Source organism: Thalassophryne amazonica, chromosome 5 (assembly GCF_902500255.1).
Source record: "Thalassophryne amazonica chromosome 5, fThaAma1.1, whole genome shotgun sequence".
NCBI classification, from domain to species: domain Eukaryota; kingdom Metazoa; phylum Chordata; class Actinopteri; order Batrachoidiformes; family Batrachoididae; genus Thalassophryne; species Thalassophryne amazonica.
In genome coordinates this window covers 87,893,314-87,915,963 of record NC_047107.1, presented here as the reverse complement: position 1 = coordinate 87,915,963, position 22,650 = coordinate 87,893,314, and the positions used below count along the sequence as shown (strand labels likewise).

The window sequence follows — 22,650 nt, the reverse complement described above, 5'->3', positions numbered from 1 at the left end:
GGCACTAACACACCCCCATACCATCACAGATGCTGGCTTTTGAACTTTGCGCTGGTAACAGCTGGTGCTGTAAGAGGACGATGATGTATGTTTTGTAAGTGCTATTCCATTTGACAGCTTTTGAGGCTTAAGTCATTACTTGGGTAATGACAGACATGCTTTTGACATTACGTTCAGATCCCAGCTTTTTTGAAACATGTTGCAGGCATCCATTTCAAAATGAGCAAATATTTGCACAAAAACAATAAGGTTTATCAGTTTGAACATTAAATATTTTGTTTTTGTGGTGTATTCAGTTGAATATAGGTTGAAGAGGGTTTGCATATCATTGTATTCTGTTTTTATTTACATTATACACAACATCCCAACTTCATTGGAATTGCAGTTGTAGATGGTTACAGTCAGACATGGAGCTCTCTTTACAGTGTTATACAGCAAACCTGTTGTGTGTCGCCCTGGTTTCCGCTCCTCTGCTCTCTATCTCTCTCTTCCAGGTGGCATTCCTTGTGGAGCTGATGAGCACACCTGTCTACAATCAACCTGCCTCCATAAAAACCCTGGTCCAACAGCTCATCGGCGCCAGAAACTCAGTGTTTACGACCTGGTACCTGGCCTCTCTATTTCTGGATAGAATCAACTGTTTGCGTTCCATCGCAGTAATTCCTGGACTCTCTGATTGTTATCTACTGGTTTTTGACACCTGTGCTATTTTTGGTTCTGAGCAATTGTACACTGCCACCCTCATACAGTTTCTCCTTCTCTGTAGTGACACCACTCTCCGTCAGCTCCACTGGGGGCCACCTGGACCACGGACCACGCACCATTCCACACCTTGGAACACCACCTGCACACCGGATCCCACTGCAACGCGGCCGGGTCTCCACTCAGCTAACCTCCAAGACTGTACTCACCATTCCCACTGCACTTGTTCTTGTACAAACCTTGTACAATAAATCTAGTTTTCTTTTTCCATTCAGCCTCCCTGCATTGGAGTCTAACCCAGGTGTTTGGGGATCAAATCCATAACAGAAGATTCTGGCCAACATCATGGACTCTGCAGAGTCAAACAAACTACAACAGGCCCTTTCCACCCAGGGCGCCTTCCTTGGTCAACAACAACAACAACTCGCTGCACTGTCGGATCATGTACAGGACCTCTCTCAACAGTTTACACACACACACACACACACACACACCATATTGTCCACTTTAGCCGCTGAGAAGCTTACCTCGGTTCTACCTCCTGCTCCGGTTTCCGCTACAGTACAACTCATACAGGCCTCCACATCCCCCAGTTTAGTCCCCAAACCATTTATTTGTCATCCTGAACCATATTCCGGTGTTGTTGATACATGCTCTTCCTTTCTCATGCAATGTTCCTTTGTTTTTTCCCAGCGTCCATCTCAGTATTCCACTAACCTCAGTAAGATCTACTACGTCATCAACGTGCTCCGGGGGGAGGCCCTCAAGTACGCTACCGTCCTCTGGAGCATAGAATCCCCTCTGCTGCACTCCTTTTCACTTTTTTCCAAAGAATTTCGGTTAGTTTTTGATCACCCCCAACGTAGTCACTCTGTTTCCCAGCAGTTATTGTCCCTGAGGCAGGAGCAGCGGAGCACTGTGGAATATGCAGTCGACTTCCGGGTTCTCGCTGCGGAGGCCGGATGGGACTCCGCGGCACTGCAAAGTGTATTCGTTAACGGTCTATCGGAGGCATTAAAGGACGAACTGGCGGTCCGTGATTCACCAGAATCACTGGACCAATTAATCTCATTAGCCATCCGTATTGATAACCGGTTGAGGGAGCATCGGTGAGAGAAAAGCCGGAAGGCTGACCAGAGTGCTGCCGCTCGGATCCCTCCGCGGTCTGGACCAGGCCCTTCTTTCTAGAGCTCCACTGCTATTCCCAGACCTCCAGCTCCCCCTGCTGATGAGCCTATGCAGCTCGGCAGGGCCAAATTATCATCACAGGAGCGCCAGCGGAGACTAGAGGCTGGGGAATGTTTATATTGTGCTGCCACTGGCCACATCTGCAGTTCTTGTCCCGTGCGGCCAAAAACCGCAAAAAACGCTCATCCTTAGACTCCAGGCTAAGGATGAGCCAGATAACATTCATGGGTGTTCAATCCGGACGCACCCAAATCCCGGGTACTCTTTTGTTTAATGACCGTTCTTTATCTATTCCTGCACTAATTGACACTGGGGCAGAAGGGAATTTTTTGGATCGCAAGGTTGTAATCAATTCTTGCATCCCGGTGGTGGCATTGGACACGCCCCTTTCAGTGCATGCTTTAGACGGCATTCCCCTATCTGCTATAACACATCAAACCGAACCGGTCACTCTAGTGGTATCTGGGAACCACCGGGAAACAATCCAGTTCTTTGTGTTTTCTTCCATGTCCCCCCTAGTTTTAGGTCATCCTTGGGTTATCAAACACAATCCCCAGATTGATTGGCCGACCGGGTCTGTCACACAGTGGAGCGAGGCCTGCCACCATGAGTGTCTTCGATCATCCATTCCGCCCAGTGTTAAGGTCAGGGAGGAGGTCACTTCACCTCCTGATCTATCTGTAGTCCCCATAGAGTATCACGATCTCACTGAGGTGTTCAGCAAGGATCGTGCTCTGTCACTCCCCCCCGCACCATCCTTATGACTGCGCCATTGACTTACTTCCGGGTGCCAAGTATCCTGTCAGTCGACTCTACAATCTGTCACGCCCAGAACGTGAGGCAATGGAGACCTATATCCGGGACTCCTTGTCTGCTGGGCTGATACGTCACTCGTCGTCCCCTCTGGGGGCAGGCTTCTTCTTTGTCGGGAAGAAGGATGGTACTCTGTGCCCCTGCATTGACTTCTGGGGGCTGAATGCCATAAAGGTTCGCAATCGGTACCCACTCCCCCTGTTAGATTCTGCATTCAGTCTCCTGCAGGGGGCCTCAATTTTTTCCAAATTAGACCTCAGAAACGCCTATCACCTGGTCCAGGTCAGGGAGGGTGATGAGTGGAAGACTGCCTTCAACACTCCTCTCGGACATTTTGAATATCTGGTCATGCTTTTCTGTCTCACAAACGCTCCCGCCACCATCCAAGCTCTAGTCAGCGATGTCCTCAACCGGTTTGTTTTCATCTATCTTGACGATATCCTCATTTTTTTCTCCATCTCTCTGTGAACACATCAAGCACGTGCGCTTAGTACTCCAGCGGTTGTTGGAGAACCAGTTGTTTGTGAAGGCCCAGAAATGTGAATTCCATCAGTCAACTGTTTCCTTCCTTGGCTTCATAATTTCTCCCAACACAGTTAAGCCAGATCCCAGTAAAGTCACAGCTGTAACTCAATGGCCAGTTCCGACATCCCGAAAACAATTACAACAGTTTCTTGGTTTTGCTCATTTCTATCGCAGATTAATTCGAAACTTCAGTATTGTTGCCTCGCCTCTCACAGCACTCACTTCCCCTAAGGTCCCGTTTCAGTGGTCCGCCTCAGCTGACAGAGCCTTCCGGGACCTTTAACACAGGTTCTCCACAGCACCAATCTTGCTCTAGCCTGATCCAGACCACTAGTTTGTTTTGGAGGTGATGCCTCTGATTCCGGTATTGGTGCCGTCCTGTCTCAGTGGTCCGCCACAGACAACAAACTCCATCCATGTGCTTTCTTCTCCCGCCGGCTGACCCCTGTGGAGAGGAACTATGATGTTGGGAACCAGGAACTTCTGGCGGTTAAGATGCCTTATCCCGCCAGTTCGAACTCACAGATCCCCCCTCCACGTCGGACCCAATCCTGCCTCGTTCTATGGTCATGGGGGCCCTTACCTGGGATGTTGAGAGAGTCATCTGGGAGGCTTTGGACAGACATCCGGATCCTGGAGGAGGACCTCCCAGGTGGCTTTTCGTTCCACCAGAAGCTCGATCGGAAGTCCTCACCTTCTGCCATGCATCTAAGCTCGCCTGCCGTCCTGGGGTTTCCCAAACTGTAGACCTGGTACGTCGTCGCTTCTGGTGGCCCTCAGTTCAGGCGGAGGTGCGTGCCTATGTCCAAGCTTGTACCATCTGCGCCAGGGGCAAGTCTTTTCATCGTCCGCCTGCTGGCTTTCTTCAACTACTTCCCACGCCAGGCTGCCCCTGGTCCCACGTCTGCCTGGACTTTGTCACAGGACTATCTCCATCCCAGGGTAACACCGTGGTCCTCACGATCCTGCATCAGTTTTCCAAGGCGGCACACTTTGTGGCTCTGTTGGTGATTCCTATGGCCCAGGAGATGGCTGACCTCCTAGTCCACCACGTGGTGCAGTTGCATGGCATACCGTCGGATGTGGTGTCGGACCGAAGTCCCCAATTCACCTCTCAGGTCTAGAGGAGCTTCTGTGCGGCACTTGGGGCCTCAGTAACCCTCTCCTCCAGTTACCATCCACAGAGCAATGGTCAGGCAGAACGGGCCAACAGGACCTGGAATCCACGTGTCCCGGCTCAAGCCTGTTTGTTCCAGTCTGCTGTATCCACCAGCTCCACTGCCTCCTCCTGCCTGGATTGTCGACAGTCATCCAGCCTGGACGGTCAACAAGATCTTGGATGTTCGTCGGCGCGGTCGGGGTTTCCAATATCTGGTGGACTGGGAGGGTTATGGGCCTGAACAACGCTCCTGGGTCAAGCGGAGCCTCATCTTGGACCTTTCCCTCCTCCAGGACTTCTACTGGGAGCATCCTGATTGACCCGGTAGGTCGCCTGGGGGCTCCCATTGGGGGGGTACTGTTGTGTGTCACCCTGGTTTCTGCTCCTTTGCTCTCTCTCTCTCTCTTCCAGGTGGTATTCCTTGTGGAGCTGATGAGCACATCTGTCTACAATCAACCTGCCTCCATAAAAACCCTGGTCCAACAGCTCATCAGCGCCAGAAATTCAGTGTTCACGACCTGGTACCTGGCCTATTTCTGGATAGAATCAACTGTTCGCGTTCTGTCACAGTAATTCCTGGACTCTCTGATTGTTATCTACTCATTTTTGACACCTGTGCTATTTTTGGTTCTGAGCAATTGTACACTGCCACCCTCATACAGTTTCTCCTTCTCTGTAGTGACACCACTCTCCGTCAGCTCCACTGGGGGCCACCTGGACCACGCACCATTCCACACCTTGGAACTCCACCTGCACACCGGATCCACTTGGGCTGCGACCACCGGTTCCCACCGCAACGCAGGCTGGGTCTCCACTCACTAACCTCCAAGACTGTACTCGCCATTCCCACTGCATTTGTTCTTGTACAAACCTTGTACAATAAATCTGGTTTTCTTTTTCCATTCAGCCTCCCTGCATTGGAGTCTAACCCAGGTGTTTCTCCCTGTGCAGCCCATGGTTATGGTGAAGGTGAAGCAGTTTTAACAGCTGACAGATGCACTGATGGTGGGCAGATATTCAGGACTGACGTTATCCCATCTGAGCTGCAACTCTTCACTGTGAAGAGTTTAAAACACATGTTGGCGTAACACTTTCAGCTTTGCCTCTGATACAAGCTGAAAGAAAGTGAAACAGGCTTCAACAAAATGGGCCAAAATAACCATTATCCCTAGTTTCACCTGTTTCTAACCATTAGAAGAGCAGAAACAGTTCAATTATGCAAAAACAGCATTATTTTTTTGTACCTCATTAACACAAAGTGGTTCCAGCTTGGTTGTTGCTACTTCTGATGACTAGTGATTAAAGTAGTAATTGAAAATTTTTCTTCTTCTTTTACTCGTATAAGTGATACATTACTACCGTGGGCATGAAATTAACACTACATGTGGGACTGCGGGTGATCCTTTGGGGTGCAGTACTTGTTGGGGATGGAATTCGCTCTCCAGCCAATTTGACAAACTTTCATGGAGGTTGACAGGAAAAAAGATCTTACTACACTTCATGGCACTAACTCTGAAGTTAGTGCCTTTATTGTCATTGTACATACGAGGTCCGTTAGAAAAGTATCCGACCTTTTTCTTTTTTGCAAAAACCATGTGGATTTGAATCACATGTGATTGTATCAGCCAAGCTTGAACCTTCGTGCGCATGCGTGAGTTTTTTCACGCCTGTCGGTTGCGACATTCGCCTGTAAGCAGGCTTTGTGTGAGCAGTGGTCCACCCCTCTCGTCGGATTTTTATTGCGAATAAAATGTCTGAACGATTTGGAGCTTTGCTGCATCAAATTTTTCCAGAAACTGTGAGAGACCTCCAGGTGGACACCATTCGGAAAATTCAGATAGCTTTCAGGGATGATTTTATGGGGATTACACAGATTAAGGAGTGCTCCAGCCGGTTTAAAGACCGCCCACAGCTGCTGAGAGCGCGCCGCGCTCCGAGCGCCGATCGACAGACTCAAACCCCGCTGAAACAACCAGATCATTTCCAACGTTAAGGCTTTGTCGATACGGGACGTCGTCTGACTTCCACAAAAATGGCAGAAGTCGTGGACATCAGTACTTTTTTGGCACATTCCACTGTTACAGGAGTTTTTTTCATGGAAAGAGAAGTGGAGGGATGCTTCATCACGGCGTTGCTTTGCGCCATGTAGCTCTGCCACGACGCGCGGAATTCCTCCGCACGTTTGTCTCAATGTGCCGAAAAAGTGCTGATGTCCATGTCTTCCGCAATTCCTGTGCTAGTCAGACGACGTCCCGGATCAACAAAGTGTCTAGTTTGGAAATGAACGGCACATTCCAGTTACAGGAGTTTTTGTCATGGAAAGAGGAGCGGAGGAATTCCGCGCATCACGGTGGAGCCGCATGGCGCAAAGCAACACCGTGATGAAGCCTCACAGGACATGTTCTGGCATGTCTAGCTCATGCACAATTTCTCGGATAGTCACACGACTGAAAAGCCACCGAAAGCCATCTGAAAGCCGTCCTGTGAGACCAACACGGTGGGGGTTTTGTCCCGCGCCATGAACGGCTCCGTGGCGCATCCCTCCGCTTCTCTTTCCATGAAAAAAAACTCCTGTAACAGTGGAATGTGCCAAAAAAGTACTGATGTCCACATCTTCTGCCATTTTTCTGGAAGTCAGATGCCGTCCCGGATCAACAAAGCCTTCACTTTGGAAATGATCTGGTTGTTTCAGCGGGGTTTGAGCCTGTCGATCGGCGCGCTCTCAGCAGCTGTGGGCGGTCTTTAAACCGGCTGGAGCACTCCTTAATCTGTGTAATCCCCATAAAATTGTCCCTGAAAGCCATCTGAATTTTCCAAATGGTGTCCACCTGGAGGTCTCTCACAGTTTCTGGAAAAATTTGATGCAGCAAAGCTCCAAATTGTTCAGAGATTTTATTCGCAATAAAAATCCGACGAGAGGGGTGGACCACTGCTCACACAAAGCCTGCTCACAGGCGAATGACACAACCGACAGGCGTGAAAAAACTCACGCATGCGCACGAAGGTTCAATCTTGGCTGATGCAATCACACGTGATTCAAATCCATATGGTTTTTGCAAAAAATAAAAAGGTGGGATACTTTTCTAACAGACCTCGTATATACGACATTTGTCCTGTGCACTTAACCCAACCTAATTACAGTTAGACACAATCAGACAACTAGGAGCAGTGAGCAGCCACAGTCCATCACCCAGGGACCAACTCCTGATGTAGAGATGCTGCTTTGATCAAGGGAAGAGAAAGGAGCAGACCATCAATAAGCATGTTTTGATTGTGGGAGGAAACCGTAGTGCCCGGAGGAAACCCATACAGACACGGGGAAAACATGCAAACAATCAATCCCAGGACCTTTTTGCTGTGAGGCACCAGTGCTAACCACTAATCCACCATGCCGGCGGTAGTCTTCTGATAATCCTTGAGCCTACAGCCAATTTTAACAAAATCAGTAACAACTAAGGTAACAAATCAGCACTCACCATCCAGCCTCAGTTTACCATGGCCTACACAAAAATGTATGACAGCCATGCCAGACTTGTGCTTCCTCCTGTAGATGCCGCTAAAAGGAAAATAAAATATTTTGTATGAAATTCCCCCCACGCTCAAAAAATAAGTCATAGTCTAAGAAATATCACGAAGGTGGAATACTTCTAATTTTGAACAACGTCATTTCCGTTCTAGACCTCTTGCAGGTAATCATTTGAACCAAGGTCACTGCGATTTGGGGATTTTGGCCATAGATCTTCCATGGCCTAATATGTATCCGTGGTGAAAATTTGGCAAGAATCCATGAAGTAGTTTTGACGTAATCCTTCAAAGACTATATAAACTGAAATTTTGATCCAGAATCTGAATCCAGATAACTTCCAAAATTTGATGGGGCCTTCCACAGCCTAATATGTATCTGTGCTGAAAATATTGTCAAAATCCATGTAGTAGTTTTGATGTAATCCTGCCAACAGTAATCTTTATAAGTCTATATAAAGTGAAACGTGTTCCAGAATCCCTTGATCCAGAATCCGGATCAACTCCAAACTGTAATAGGTTCCTCCATGGCCTAATGTCTATCTGTGGTGAAACTTTTGTCAAAATCTGTACAGTACTTTTGATGTAATCCTGCTGATAGACAGACAAACAAATAAATGCAGGTCATTTTATTACCTCCTTGGCAGATGTAATAAACCTACATGCTTAGATTTCAGTAGGAGCTAAATGTCAGTTTTGTGAAATTTGAAAGGCCATAAAGCTTTAATCTAAAAGTTAGCTTTGATAACCACTAATCCACTAAATGAAAAGTTAACTGTGATAAACTAGTAAACTGCTAAAGCATTGAAATGAAGCTATCAAGAAATGCTATCTTTTATTATAAATTTTGCTTTGGCTATTAAATTTTATTTATTTATTTTGCCATAAAACCATGAAAAACAGACCTAAATAGCTGAAATTTTCATTCTCAAGGTCAGCCCTATGTCAGTTCGGCGAAGTGGCCAATCCAAAGGTGAGAATTCGTATTTCCATGACTGGTGAAAACACACTCGGGCTGTATGCTGTTCTGTTGAAATCAGTCGGTTTGCTTGACTCTGACCTTTTGTTTTCACCGATAAAACCCACCCCTTGAGGTTAAATGCCCGATTAACCGACCTTGAGAAAATGTTGTATCATAAACATGGAGGTTCCTAAAAAGGTTTCGCATGCCAAGATCAGATGATGATCAAGATATACAGAAATTAAATGAATAAAAGAAATTAAACAGTAGTTTTATTCAACATAGTTTATTAACAGTGCATATAATATTAAATGAAAAAAGAAATATTAAATAAAAATAGGGAAAGTAAAAGTAAGTCCCTTCAGCTGCTCCCTTGTTTGCACTCGGGGTCGCCACAGCAAATCCAAGGTGGATCTGCATGTTGATTTGGCACAGGTTTTACGCCGGATGCCCTTCCTGACGCAACTCCACATTTGAACCCAGAACCTTCCAAACTGAAACCAAGCGCATTAACCACTTGGCCACCACCTATTATTAATATAAATACTCCATTTACTCTGGCTTGTCCTCCTGCTCCTCCATCTATTTGAGGTGATGCTTGTTGCCTTCAAATGATGTTAAGTACACTTATTGGATAAAAGGTTTTTAACTGTTAAACGTTATTCAAAAATATGTCATCTGATTTAAAGTTAACAACTAAATTTAGTGGAAGGTAATTGGACCACTAATGGTTTTCAAAGTTAGCTGAAAGGCTAACTGGCTAACAAAAAGTTTGCTTCGCTAAGTAGCTACTTGCTGATTAGCTGAACTGTGCCAATGGCACATGATCTGATAAACAGTCCTTAAAAAAGATGATGCATACTGTGCAATCAGCTAAAGTGAGACAGAGATAGAGCGTTATCCACAGTGCAAATCCGTTACCTCATTTTGTGATCAGTTTGAAGATATTACAGGGAGCAAAAAAATGCACTGTGTGCAGGAGTAGTTTTACATTATGTTGTTGGGAATGTCATCACAGTACACTTTAGCTCTGCATTACACATGTATGTTTCTGAGAATACATTTTTCAGCAACTCTGCCAACTATGGCTACATTAATCTTGTCCTTTCAGGAGACGTTATGAGTGAAGATTCTCCATGATCATCATACTGTTGCTTTGGTCCTGTCCAGGCTACCAGATGTCAAGCAGGTTGCAATATTAAACAGTGTGCTTCAACAAGGAATGGCAGAACACCTGCAACAAAGGCAACTACAAAGACACATTCCCTAACAGCGCTTCCTCTCTTCTCAGCCGCCTACATGACCTCAGCACCATCTTGGAAAATGATTTTCTCTGCCTTAGCTCTGGACTCCAGACCAGTCCCTTGAGAGTACTCAAAAGCTGCTCGTGCAAATAGAGCACCAGCAAACAGACACCGAGAGTGCAGCGAGAGAGGGCACAGTGCACCTGCCCGTAAATCTTGTTGGACTTTTCCTTTCATGAGAAGCACTTGAAGGGAGAAAATACCAAATGCCGGTCAGAGGCCCAGGACAGAACATGAGAGCACCCGTGTAGGCCAGGAAGTGAGACCAGTGGCTGACGTCTACCTAGAACTAGAGATGTCTAAATCAGAAAGGGACAAAACAGCTAATTGTCTGAGGCTGTGGACACAAAAATCAGTGTTATACATTCCACATTGTACAACCCAAAAATCTTAATCATGATTTAAAGAACTCCAAAAGCTAAAAGTCCAGATAGTTCTCTTACTTTTTGTAAGCCTTGGACATGCACCAGTGACCTACAGCAATGACTAGATGTCTATGGAAGAGGTCTTTTCGAGGATCCTTGGTGGGGTATCACTGAACTACTTTGTTTCAAGTGAGCAGTTACCTGGCAGACTCAGACCATTCGCATGGTGAGGGAACATCACCTGTGACATTTTGGCCATGTGGTGTGCTTGTCTGTGCATGAGCCAATACGTAGGTGGCACTTGAGCATGTTCCCAGACCTGACATCACCTGTAAAGGAAATAACAAATAAAGCCACATTTATACAGAACCATAAGGGTACTTGAAACTTTTGTACAGTAGTGTTTGTTATATTCAATAACTATTTCTTCATTATAATTTATTATGTTAAAAACCTTCAATAATTTAATAATGACTATGAACAACACAACAAATATATAACTGCTTTACTTTATATTATCATTATTATAGATATGGCTTTCATTATACATATGCAAAACTTGAAACCCTAATGCACTAAACAAATGCAACTGATCATTGAAAACAGCCTTTATACTGAATAAACAGCCACTTTATCATCTGACAGAAATAAAATGAGTACACCACAATGTAAGCATTGGTTATTCAAATGTGATGCTCAAATACACACAGCAAAAGTCAACAGCTCACTGCCAAGTGTGGTTCATGTAAATCTAATTATAACACACACACCTTGTTTTGTTACACACACCTGTGGATAATACAGGCTGTGTGAGAAAACATCTCACAGTAAATTTAGCAGCTTCTTATTCTTAAAAAAAATACTAAAATAAATAAATGAAAGAATCATTAATGTTGCAAAATGTCATGTTAAGCAGAATTCAAAATGTACTTTTTTTTTAAATATAAGCCCTTTACTATTTACAAAAGGCCTGCCTACACCTCTTAAAATGAACATCCACATTACAAATTATATATATATATATATATATATATATATATATATATATATATATATATATATATATATATATATATATATATATTCTCCAGCATTTCCCAGATATTTCCAAATAGTTTTCCAATAGTTTCATAGTAACTGGTGGCTGATTTAAATATGTTTTGTTGTTGGTTTGTTATTCACCAAAAAAGCCAAGTAGTTATTGAACAGATACTGTTTCACTTATTACAACACAAATTTGTTTCTTTTTTCTGTTTTTACCAATGAGGTATAAAGGAGTGTTTTTAGACTTTATGTGACGTATGTCAGAAAAGTCCATATCTGAACTTCTGTTTGTTTAGTGAGACATGCCTACAACATCTGTGCAAGAGAGTTGGGGGTGTATCAAGTAGCAGCTCCTTTCCATTTAAAGTGACAGATTTATTTGGGATGTTTGTCAATTAATTTTGAATGAAACCTTTAACATCTGTTTTTAAACCATCCTGTGACCTACATATATTAGCTCACAGAAATTTTGTTAAACATGAACCTTTTAAACATCTGTGTTAAATTAGCTTCAATGTTTCAAATAGAAAACTAGTTTACATCTAAATTCATCTATATTTTTTATATTCATTCTTGAAATAATCATTACATAAAAAACTTTAAAGTGGTCTTTAAATTAGGTGCCACCAAATATACTGAAATGACATAACTGTAGGAACCAAGTTAAAATTTAACACATAAATGTAACTCTTAACAAAGGCAAACCAGAAATACTCATGGAGTCGCAAGAGGACGGCATGGAGAATTTAAGTGGTAGTAGAAATTTGTATTAACAATCTGCAGAGTTATTTATTTTTATGCCTAGAATTTTGTATTGCCTAAATCTGGGGGAAAATAATGTTGATGAACTAATCAATTAATCTACCTGTTGCTTTTTCTTCCTTTGTTTTGTTTTGCAGGAACATAATGTTCAATAAATTAAATAAATAAGGTCAAGAGAGATGAGCATTTTGTCTTCAGCTATTGGTACATGATGAACTCAGCATCATAAAATTAGGCCAACATAATTTATTATTATTATCGGCAACGTGGTGGCCAAGAGGTTAGAGCACCGGTTTTTGGTTCAACGCTCCTGTCCATGCTCCCTGTAATCTGCCATTGCGTGAGGAACAGCATTTGCCGTAAAACCTGTACCAAATAAACATGCAGTTATGTATTGGATCTACTGTGGTGACCCCTAGTGAAAAAGGGACAAGTCAAAAGAGCTATAAATTTTATTTATTTATTTTGGTTTTTAAATAAAACTGAAGTAAAAGAATAGATTAACTCCAGGGATGGTCTTTGCACTTGCACAGCCATGTTCCTTTGTGCAGTCTTTGTCATTTATCATGAAGTTGGAATACGAAGGGTTTCAAGGTGAATGCAAGCCACAACCACTAATGGTTTCACTGCCAAATGACTGTGGGCCAGCCCTTTCCTGGCTGACTGAATCTGAGGGAGGTGGTGGCTCCAACCACAACCTTACTTGGGCTTGATTATTTGGATAAAATTTACATTCAGGAACCCTGTGCACATCCTTTTGGAGGACTAAGAAAGAGTGGAATCGTTGAAGAGGGGAAGTCAAGATCAAAGTTAAAATGTGTGGCTTTGTTGATTGATCGGTGAGGTATTCAAATGGCCGAGCGCTCTAAAAGACTTACAAAGACTTACATCAAAGTGTCACCACAGACAAACAGACAGATATATAGATAGTCTTCATTTGGATAAAACACACTTGATGTAAATGCAGACAAATTCTGAACTGTACGATGTAAGGCCAAAAGGGACATAAAAATAATATCTCATTGGAGTTTGAACAAACAAATGAGCAGTGAAAACAGCTTTATCATTTTTATAATGAAAACAAAACAAAGGTTCCGGTATCATAGGGATGCAAATGGCGCGTGACTAAAGCTGTGCGTTATTTGCATGACTTGCCTCGGAAACTCCACATCGCGAACATCAGACTTGATTTAAGTTGATAGAATGTAAATAAAGCCTGACAATCGCTGTGGATGCACTCAGATATCTGTGGTCATTCATTATCTGCCAAGTGTATGTGTTCCAGCACAGACAAAGAACTGTTAGCCACTGCTGCCCCCGTGTGTTCACCATTAGGATACTGTACTATGAGTTTTATACCCCAGGGTCATCATTTATGTTGGATCAGGGGTCAAGACTGCCCAGACCAAACACCAACAGTGTGCTGTCAAAACTATATTGTGTATTTGGTATAAATTAAAATCAGGTTGGGTTGGTCAGATGTGATATTCAGTCACACTTGATGAATAAGTCAACTCCATCGCTTTCCCTAGAAGTTATTCTCACTCACTCATCTTCAACTGCTTACATCAATTAAGGGTCACTGGAGACTGGAGCCCATCAGAGCAGTCATGGCACGTGAGGCGGGGGACACCCTGGACAGGACACCAGTCTGTCAGAAGTGGTTCATTTGCAAATTAAATTAGCACTTTTAGGTGACTCTGTGATTCTGAAACCATTAATTTCCATGCCCCCCCCCCCCCCCCCCCCCCCCCCCCACACACACACACAATTTTGTTCTCATTTTCAACAGTGTCCTTCCAACTCTTTGAGTGCTTCATTAATGCTGTAGTCACATTAGTGCAGCAGATAATTGAAGCCTATACCAGCAATCATAGGGCATGAGGTGGGTACATCCTGGAAAGGACGCCAGTCTGTTGCAGGGCCACATATAGACAAACAAATACACACACCTGCACGCACACCTATGGACAATTTAAAGTTCCCAGTTCACCTAATCTGCAGGTTATTACAGGCTGCATGTGGGACAAAGCCGGAGAACCGTAGGGAACCCACGCAAACACATAGAGTACATGTAAGCTAAACATAGTAGAGAAGCTTGAATCTTCGACTGGACTGGTTTGCTTGACATGAGGATGTTTCGCTTCAAATCACAGAAGCTTCCTCAGCTAAAATTCTTGCTCTGGTAGTCTGACTTCTGTCTTGACTCTTGTAGAGAACAATAAACCAGAAGCCAACAAAAGCTGGAGTTTTTTAACCTAACCAGACCCCACCTACCAAGAGGCTGACTGCTATAGGCTAGTGACTAAACAATAGCTCTAATTAGCACCTATTGTGCTCTAGTTAGCACTCTCCTAATGACAGGACGGAAGCCTCCCCTGATGGCTCCCTTGACGACTCTCTCCCGACGACGTGAATGACTCATTACCATGAACAAAAGACTGAAACTGCTTTGACCTGAGTACCACATTGTAAACTGGGGATAAAGCGTGTCTCAGACCCGCTCCGCGGTTAAGGCTGGGTTTCAACTGTTTCACAAAGAATGCTTCCTTGACACCTCTCTCAAACCATTTCTTCTCTCTGGCTAAGATTTTAACTTCCTTGTCCTCAAACGTGTGGTTAGTGTCTTTCAGGTGGAGATGAACTGCAGACTGAGGTCCACTGGCGACCTCTCTGCGGTGCTGTATAGCCTCTTGTGTAAAAGTTGCTTCGTCTCACCTATGTAGCGTTCATTACAGTTTTCCTGACATCTGATATGATACACTACATTGCTCTGTTTGTAACTAGGGATCCTGTCCTTAGGGTGAACTAATTTCTGTCTCAAGGTGTTGACTGGTTTAAAGTAAACTGGGATTTTGTGCTGTCTGAAGATCCTCTGTAGTTTTCCCCCTACTCCTGCTAAATAAGGGAGAGACACTCTCCTTCTTGTCTCTGTCTCCTGTCTATCTGGTCTCTTTGTTTTCTGGGACTTCTGCACTTTGTCCAGGGACCAACGTGGGTACCCACATACTGTGAGGGCTTTCCGTACAAGTTGTTGCTCTTTAGCCCTTCCCTCTGCAGTTGTGGGCACCTGTAGGGCTCTGTGTTGAAGAGTCCTGATCACCCCGAGCTTGTGTTCAAGGGGGTGGTTTGAGCCAAAGAGCAGATATTGGTCAGTGTGAGTGGGTTTTCTGTAAACCTTTCTGTAAAGCTGCCTGTTCTCTCCAATCGTAACATCACAGTCCAAGAAGGCTAAATGGTTGTTTCTGGCATCCTCACGTGTGAACTTGATATTGGAGTCCACCAAATTGATGTGTTCTGTAAAGTCCTCGACCTCCTGTTGCTTGATTTTAACCCATGTGTCATCGACATATCTGAACCAGTGACTGGGAGAGATGCCCGTGAACGACATCAAGGCTGTCTTCTCCACTCGCTCCATGTACAGATTGGCCACAGTGGGGGATACCGGAGACCCCATCGCACAACCATGGATCTGCCTGTAGTAATTCCCCCTAAACAGGAAATACGTGGTGTTAAGACAGATCTCCAAGAGTTGGCAGATGTGGTCTGGTGTGAGTTTGGTCCTTTCAGGTAGAGACACATCTTCCAGCAGTCTCTGCCTCACAGCTGAGATGGCCTCAGCGGTGGGGATGCAGGTGAACAACGAGCTAAACTCTGTAATTCCCCCCCAAGTTCTTTATGTAGGTACCAGCCCTTACCAAAAAAACCCACAAACCATTATTATCCTCATTTTGAATTTATTGAATTCGTTGAAACCTGACCAGGGTTCTCACCATTTTGTGAAGGACCCAGAGGATGCTTTGCACAGCACTTTTATACAATGTGGGCGTTACAGTGGGTGTGGCTTAGTTTATATGTTACTGGCTCTCACAGATAGGGGGAGCCCTCCCTGTATCTAAGACTTGCACGTATGACAGAAATGAAAATTAACTCTTACGTTTAAACTTTAAACCAGATCTCAGAGACTTCCAAACAGATAACACAGACAAGCACTTGACAGCTAACATCAAATAAGGAATTAGCACAGATATTATCCAACAACACAGAAAGGCCACAGGTGGGAATCGATCCTCTGATGCCACTGGTACCCAAGGTCGAGGATCCTCGGAAGAGGGGTCATCTGCTGCACAAACCTGAGGCAGCTCATGTGTGGGCACGTGGATCTGTGTTTTTGTTGTAGGCATCTCACAGAACAAGCAAAGCTTCAGATATAGACTTTTGTGACATTCTTCACATAAAGTCTAAAACAAGCTTCTTTATCACACGATGGTAAAAACAAGGACAAAGAAACAGAACTGTGTCTTATTAAGTAAAACAGTATATGTTCAATAACTACTCTGGTTTCTGGGTATAAAACAAACCAAAAACAAACATTTAAATCAATCAATTCAATCAATCAATTTTTTTTTTTATATAGCGCCAAATCACAACAGACAGTTGCCCCAAGGCGCCTTATACTGCAAGGCAAGGCCATACAATAATTATGTAAAACCCCAACGGTCAAAACGACCCCCTGTGAGCAAGCACTTGGCTACAGTGGGAAGGAAAAACTCCCTTTTAACAGGAAGAAACCTCCAGCAGAACCAGGCTCAGGGAGGGGCAGTCTTCTGCTGGGACCGGTTGGGGCTGAGGGAGAGAACCAGGAAAAAGACATGCTGTGGAGGGGAGCAGAGATCAATCACTAATGATTAAATGCAGAGTGGTGCATACAGAGCAAAAGAGAAAGAAACAGTGCATCGTGGGAACCCCCCAGCAGTCTACGTCTATAGCAGCATAACTAAGGGATGGTTCAGGGTCACCTGATCCAGCCCTAACTATAAGCTTTAGCAAAAAGGAAAGTTTTAAGCCTAATCTTAAAAGTAGAGAGGGTGTCTGTCTCCCTGATCTGAATTGGGAGCTGGTTCCACAGGAGAGGAGCCTGAAAGCTGAAGGCTCTGCCTCCCATTCTACTCTTACAAACCCTAGGAACTACAAGTAAGCCTGCAGTCTGAGAGCGAAGCGCTCTATTGGGGTGATATGGTACTACAAAGGACCCTAAGATAAGATGGGACCTGATTATTCAAAACCTTATAAGTAAGAAGAAGAATTTTAAATTCTATTCTAGAGTTAACAGGAAGCCAATGAAGAGAGGCCAATATGGGTGAGATATGCTCTCTCCTTCTAGTCCCCGTTAGTACTCTAGCTGCAGCATTTTGAATTAACTGAAGGCTTTTTAGGGAACTTTTAGGACAACCTGATAATAATGAATTACAATAGTCCAGCCTAGAGGAAATAAATGCATGAATTAGTTTTTCAGCATCACTGAGACAAGACCTTTCTAATTTTAGAGATATTGCGTAAATGCAAAAAAGCAGTCCTACATATTTGTTTAATATGCGCTTTGAATGACATATCCTGATCAAAAATGTCTCCAAGATTTCTCACAGTATTACTAGAGGTCAGGGTAATGCCATCCAGAGTAAGGATCTGGTTAGACACCATGTTTCTAAGATTTGTGGGGCCAAGTACAATAACTTCAGTTTTATCCGAGTTTAAAAGCAGGAAATTAGAGGTCATCCATGTCTTTATGTCTGTAAGACAATCCTGCAGTTTAGCTAATTGGTGTGTGTCCTCTGGCTTCATGGATAGATAAAGCTGGGTATCATCTGCGTAACAATGAAAAAGATGGTATGTGTGTGTGATGTTCTCCACAGGTGTGTGTAACAAAACAAGGTGTGTGTTATAATTAGATTGACATGAGCCACACTTGGCAGTGAGCTGTTGACTTTTGCTGTGTGTATCTGATTATCTCATTTGAATAACCAATGCTTACATTGTTGCGCATTCATTTTATTTCTGTCAGATGATGGAGTGGCTGTTTATTCAGTATCAAGGCTGCGTTCAATGACCAGTTGCATTTATTTAGTGCATGAAAGCCACATGTATAATAATGATGACAATAATTTTATAAAGTAAAATACTTATACATTTGCTGTATTGTTCATTGTCATTTTTTAATTATTGAAGGTTCATAATCTAATAAATTAAGAAATAGTGATAATAATTATTATTAACTATATAACAAGCACTTCTGTACAAAGGTTTTAAGCACCCTTATGTTTCTGTATAAATGTGGGTTGTTGTTTTTTCCCTTATCAGGTGAGCTCAGGTCTGAGGGCATGCAGTAGTGCCACACGTCACCAAATCCACTACACTGTGGAACCACCCTGTGTCCTGGATGGCAACAACCCAGGCAGACCACCAGTCCATCCTTACCTTCCAAATCTTCCATTTATCAGTCATAGGCAGGTGAAACATGGCCTTTTCCAGTTGCCAGGGAACTCAAAACCTACTCTATGTACTGGATCATGCACAGAGAGGCACCGCATGGCCAAAATGTCATTATCAATCAATTTCAATCAATCAATCAATTTTATTTATATAGCGCCAAATCACAACAAACAGTTGCCCCAAGGCGCTTTATATTGTAAGGCAAGGCCATACAGTAATTACGTAAAAACCCCAACGGTCAAAACGACCCCCTGTGAGCAAGCAAAACTCCCTTTTAACAGGAAGAAACCTCCAGCAGAACCAGGCTCAGGGAGGGGCAGTCTTCTGCTGGAACTGGTTGGGGCTGAGGGAGAGAACCAGGAAAAAGACATGCTGTGGAGGGGAGCAGAGATCAATCACTAATGATTAAAAGCAGAGTGGTGCATACAGAGCAAAAAGAGAAAGAAACACTCAGTGCATCATGGGAACCCCCCAGCAGTCTAAGTCTATAGCAGCATAACGAAGGGATGGTTCAGGGTCACCTGATCCAGCCCTAACTATAAGCTTTAGCAAAAAGGAAAGTTTTAAGCCTAATCTTGAAGGTAGAGAGGGTGTCTGTCTCCCTGATCCAAATTGGGAGCTGGTTCCACAGGAGAGGAGCCTGAAAGCTGAAGGCTCTGCCTCCCATTCTACTCTTACAAACCCTAGGAACTACAAGTAAGCCTGCAGTCTGAGAGCGAAGCGCTCTATTGGGGTGATATGGTACTATGAGGTCCCTAAGATAAGATGGGACCTGATTATTCAAAACCTTATAAGTAAGAAGAAGAATTTTAAATTCTATTCTAGAATTAACAGGAAGCCAATGAAGAGAGGCCAATATGGGTGAGATATGCTCTCTCCTTCTAGTCCCCGTTAGTACTCTAGCTGCAGCATTTTGAATTAACTGAAGGCTTTTTAGGGAACTTTTAGGACAACCTGATAATAATGAATTACAATAGTCCAGCCTAGAGGAAATAAATGCATGAATTAGTTTTTCAGCATCACTCTGAGACAAGACCTTTCTAATTTTAGAGATATTGCGTAAATGCAAAAAAGCAGTCCTACATATTTGTTTAATATGGGCTTTGAATGACATATCCTGATCAAAAATGACTCCAAAATTTCTCACAGTATTACTAGAGGTCAGGGTAATGCCATCCAGAGTAAGGATCTGGTTAGACACCATGTTTCTAAGATTTGTGGGGCCAAGTACAATAACTTCAGTTTTATCTGAGTTTAAAAGCAGGAAATTAGAGGTCATCCATGTCTTTATGTCTGTAAGACAATCCTGCAGTTTAGCTAATTGGTGTGTGTCCTCTGGCTTCATGGATACATAAAGCTGGGTATCATCTGCGTAACAATGAAAATTTAAGCAATGCCGTCTAATAATACTGCCTAAGGGAAGCATGTATAAAGTGAATAAAATTAGTCCTAGCACAGAACCTTGTGGAACTCCATAATTAACCTTAGTCTGTGAAGAAGATTCCCTATTTACATGAACAAATTGTAATCTATTAGATAAATATGATTCAAACCACCGCAGCGCAGTGCCTTTAATACCTATGGCATGCTCTAATCTCTGTAATAAAATTTTATGGTCAACAGTATCAAAAGCAGCACTGAGGTCTAACAGAACAAGCACAGAGATGAGTCCACTGTCTGAGGCCATAAGAAGATCATTTGTAACCTTCACTAATGCTGTTTCTGTACTATGATGAATTCTAAAACCTGACTGAAACTCTTCAAATAGACCATTACTCTGCAGATGATCAATTAGCTGTTTTACAACTACCCTTTCAAGAATTTTTGAGAGAAAAGGAAGGTTGGAGATTGGCCTATAATTAGCTAAGATAGCTGGGTCAAGTGATGGCTTTTTAAGTAATGGTTTAATTACTGCCACCTTAAAAGCCTGTGGTACATAGCCAACTAATAAAGATAGATTGATCATATTTAAGATCGAAGCATTAAATAATGGTAGGGCTTCCTTGAGCAGCCTGGTAGGAATGGGGTCTAATAGACATGTTGATGGTTTGGATGAAGTAACTAATGAAAATAACTCAGACAGAACAATCTGAGAGAAAGAGTCTAACCAAATACCGGCATCACTGAAAGCAGCCAAAGATAACGATATGTCTTTGGGATGGTTATGAGTAATTTTTTCTCTAATAGTTAAAATTTTGTTAGCAAAAAAAAAGTCATGAAGTCATTACTAGTTAAAGTTAAAGGAATACTCGGCTCAATAGAGCTCTGACTCTTTGTCAGCCTGGCTACAGTGCTGAAAAGAAACCTGGGGTTGTTCTTATTTTCTTCAATTAGTGATGAGTAGTAAGATGTCCTAGCTTTACGGAGGGCTTTTTTATAGAGCAACAGACTCTTTTTCCAGGCTAAGTGAAGATCTTCTAAATTAGTGAGACGCCATTTCCTCTCCAACTTACAGGTTATCTGCTTTAAGCTGCGAGTTTGTGAGTTATACCACGGAGTCAGGCACTTCTGATTTAAAACTCTCTTTTTCAGAGGAGCTACAGCATCCAAAGTTGTCTTCAATGAGGATGTAAAACTATTGACGAGATACTCTATCTCACTTACAGAGTTTAGGTAGCTACTCTGCCCTGTGTTGGTATATGGCATTAGAGAACATAAAGAAGGAATCATATCCTTAAACCTAGTTACAGCGCTTTCTGAAAGACTTCTACTGTAATGAAACTTATTCCCCACTGCTGGGTAGTCCATCAGAGTAAATGTAAATGTTATTAAGAAATGATCAGACAGAAGGGAGTTTTCAGGGAATACTGTTAAGTCTTCAATTTCCATACCATAAGTCAGAACAAGATCTAAGATATGATTAAAGTGGTGGGTGGACTCATTTACATTTTGAGCAAAGCCAATTGAGTCTAATAATAGATTAAATGCAGTGTTGAGGCTGTCATTCTCAGCATCTGTGTGGATGTTAAAATCCCCCACTATAATGATCTTATCTGAGCTAAGCATTAAGTCAGACAAAAGGTCTGAAAATTCACAGAGAAACTCACAGTAACGACCAGGAGGACGATAGATAACAACAAATAAAACTGGTTTTTGGGACTTCCAATTTGGATGGACAACACTAAGAGTCAAGCTTTCAAATGAATTAAAGCTCTGTCTGGGTTTTTGATTAATTAATAAGCTGGAATGGAAGATTGCTGCTAATCCTCCGCCTTGGCCCGTGCTACGAGCATTCTGGCAGTTAGTGTGACTCGGGGGTGTTGACTCATTTAAACTAACATATTCATCCTGCTGTAACCAGGTTTCTGTAAGGCAGAATAAATCAATATGTTGATCAATTATTATATCATTTACTAACAGGGACTTAGAAGAGAGAGACCTAATGTTTAATAGACCACATTTAACTGTTTTAGTCTGTGGTGCAGTTGAAGGTGCTATATTATTTTTTCTTTTTGAATTTTTATGCTTAAATAGATTTTTGCTGGTTATTGGTGGTCTGGGAGCAGGCACCGTCTCTACGGGCATGGGGTAATGAGGGGATGGCAGGGGGAGAGAAGCTGCAGAGAGGTGTGTAAAACTACAACTCTGCTTCCTGGTTCCAACCCTGGATAGTCACGGTTTGGAGGATTTAAGAAAATTGGCCAGATTTCTAGAAATGAGAGCTGCTCCATCCAAGTGGGATGGATGCCGTCTCTCCTAACAAGACCAGGTTTTCCCCAGAAGCTTTGCCAATTATCTATGAAGCCCACCTCATTTTTTGGACACCACTCAGACAGCCAGCAATTCAAGGAGAAGATGCGGCTAAACATGTCACTCCTGGTCCGATTGGGGAGGGGCCCAGAGAAAACTATAGAGTCCGACATTGTTTTTGCAAAGTTACACACCGATTCAATGTTAATTTTAGTGACCTCCGATTGGCGTAACCGGGTGTCATTACTGCCGACGTGAATTACAATCTTACCAAATTTACACTTAGCCTTAGCCAGCAGTTTCAAATTTCCTTCAATGTCGCCTGCTCTGGCCCCCGGAAGACAA

General features: G+C 43.1%; 1 long non-coding RNA gene across 3 annotated transcripts; it reads right to left on the bottom strand.

Annotated features, from left to right (window-relative positions):
- Positions 1-494: 494 nt before the first annotated feature.
- On the bottom strand, positions 495-22,214 carry LOC117509828. 3 transcript variants are annotated; one of them, XR_004560547.1, is made up of 4 exons: positions 22,200-22,214; positions 15,755-15,757; positions 15,239-15,243; positions 497-613 (listed from the first exon to the last, which is right to left on the bottom strand). It is a non-coding gene; the product is annotated as an uncharacterized LOC117509828 (long non-coding RNA). The 3 variants fall into 3 exon arrangements; XR_004560546.1 differs by lacking the exon at positions 497-613 and adding an exon at positions 4,773-4,917; XR_004560548.1 differs by lacking the exons at positions 15,239-15,243; positions 15,755-15,757 and adding an exon at positions 2,777-2,780 and having other exon boundaries at positions 495-617; positions 22,200-22,212.
- Between the last annotated feature and the right edge of the window lie 436 nt (positions 22,215-22,650).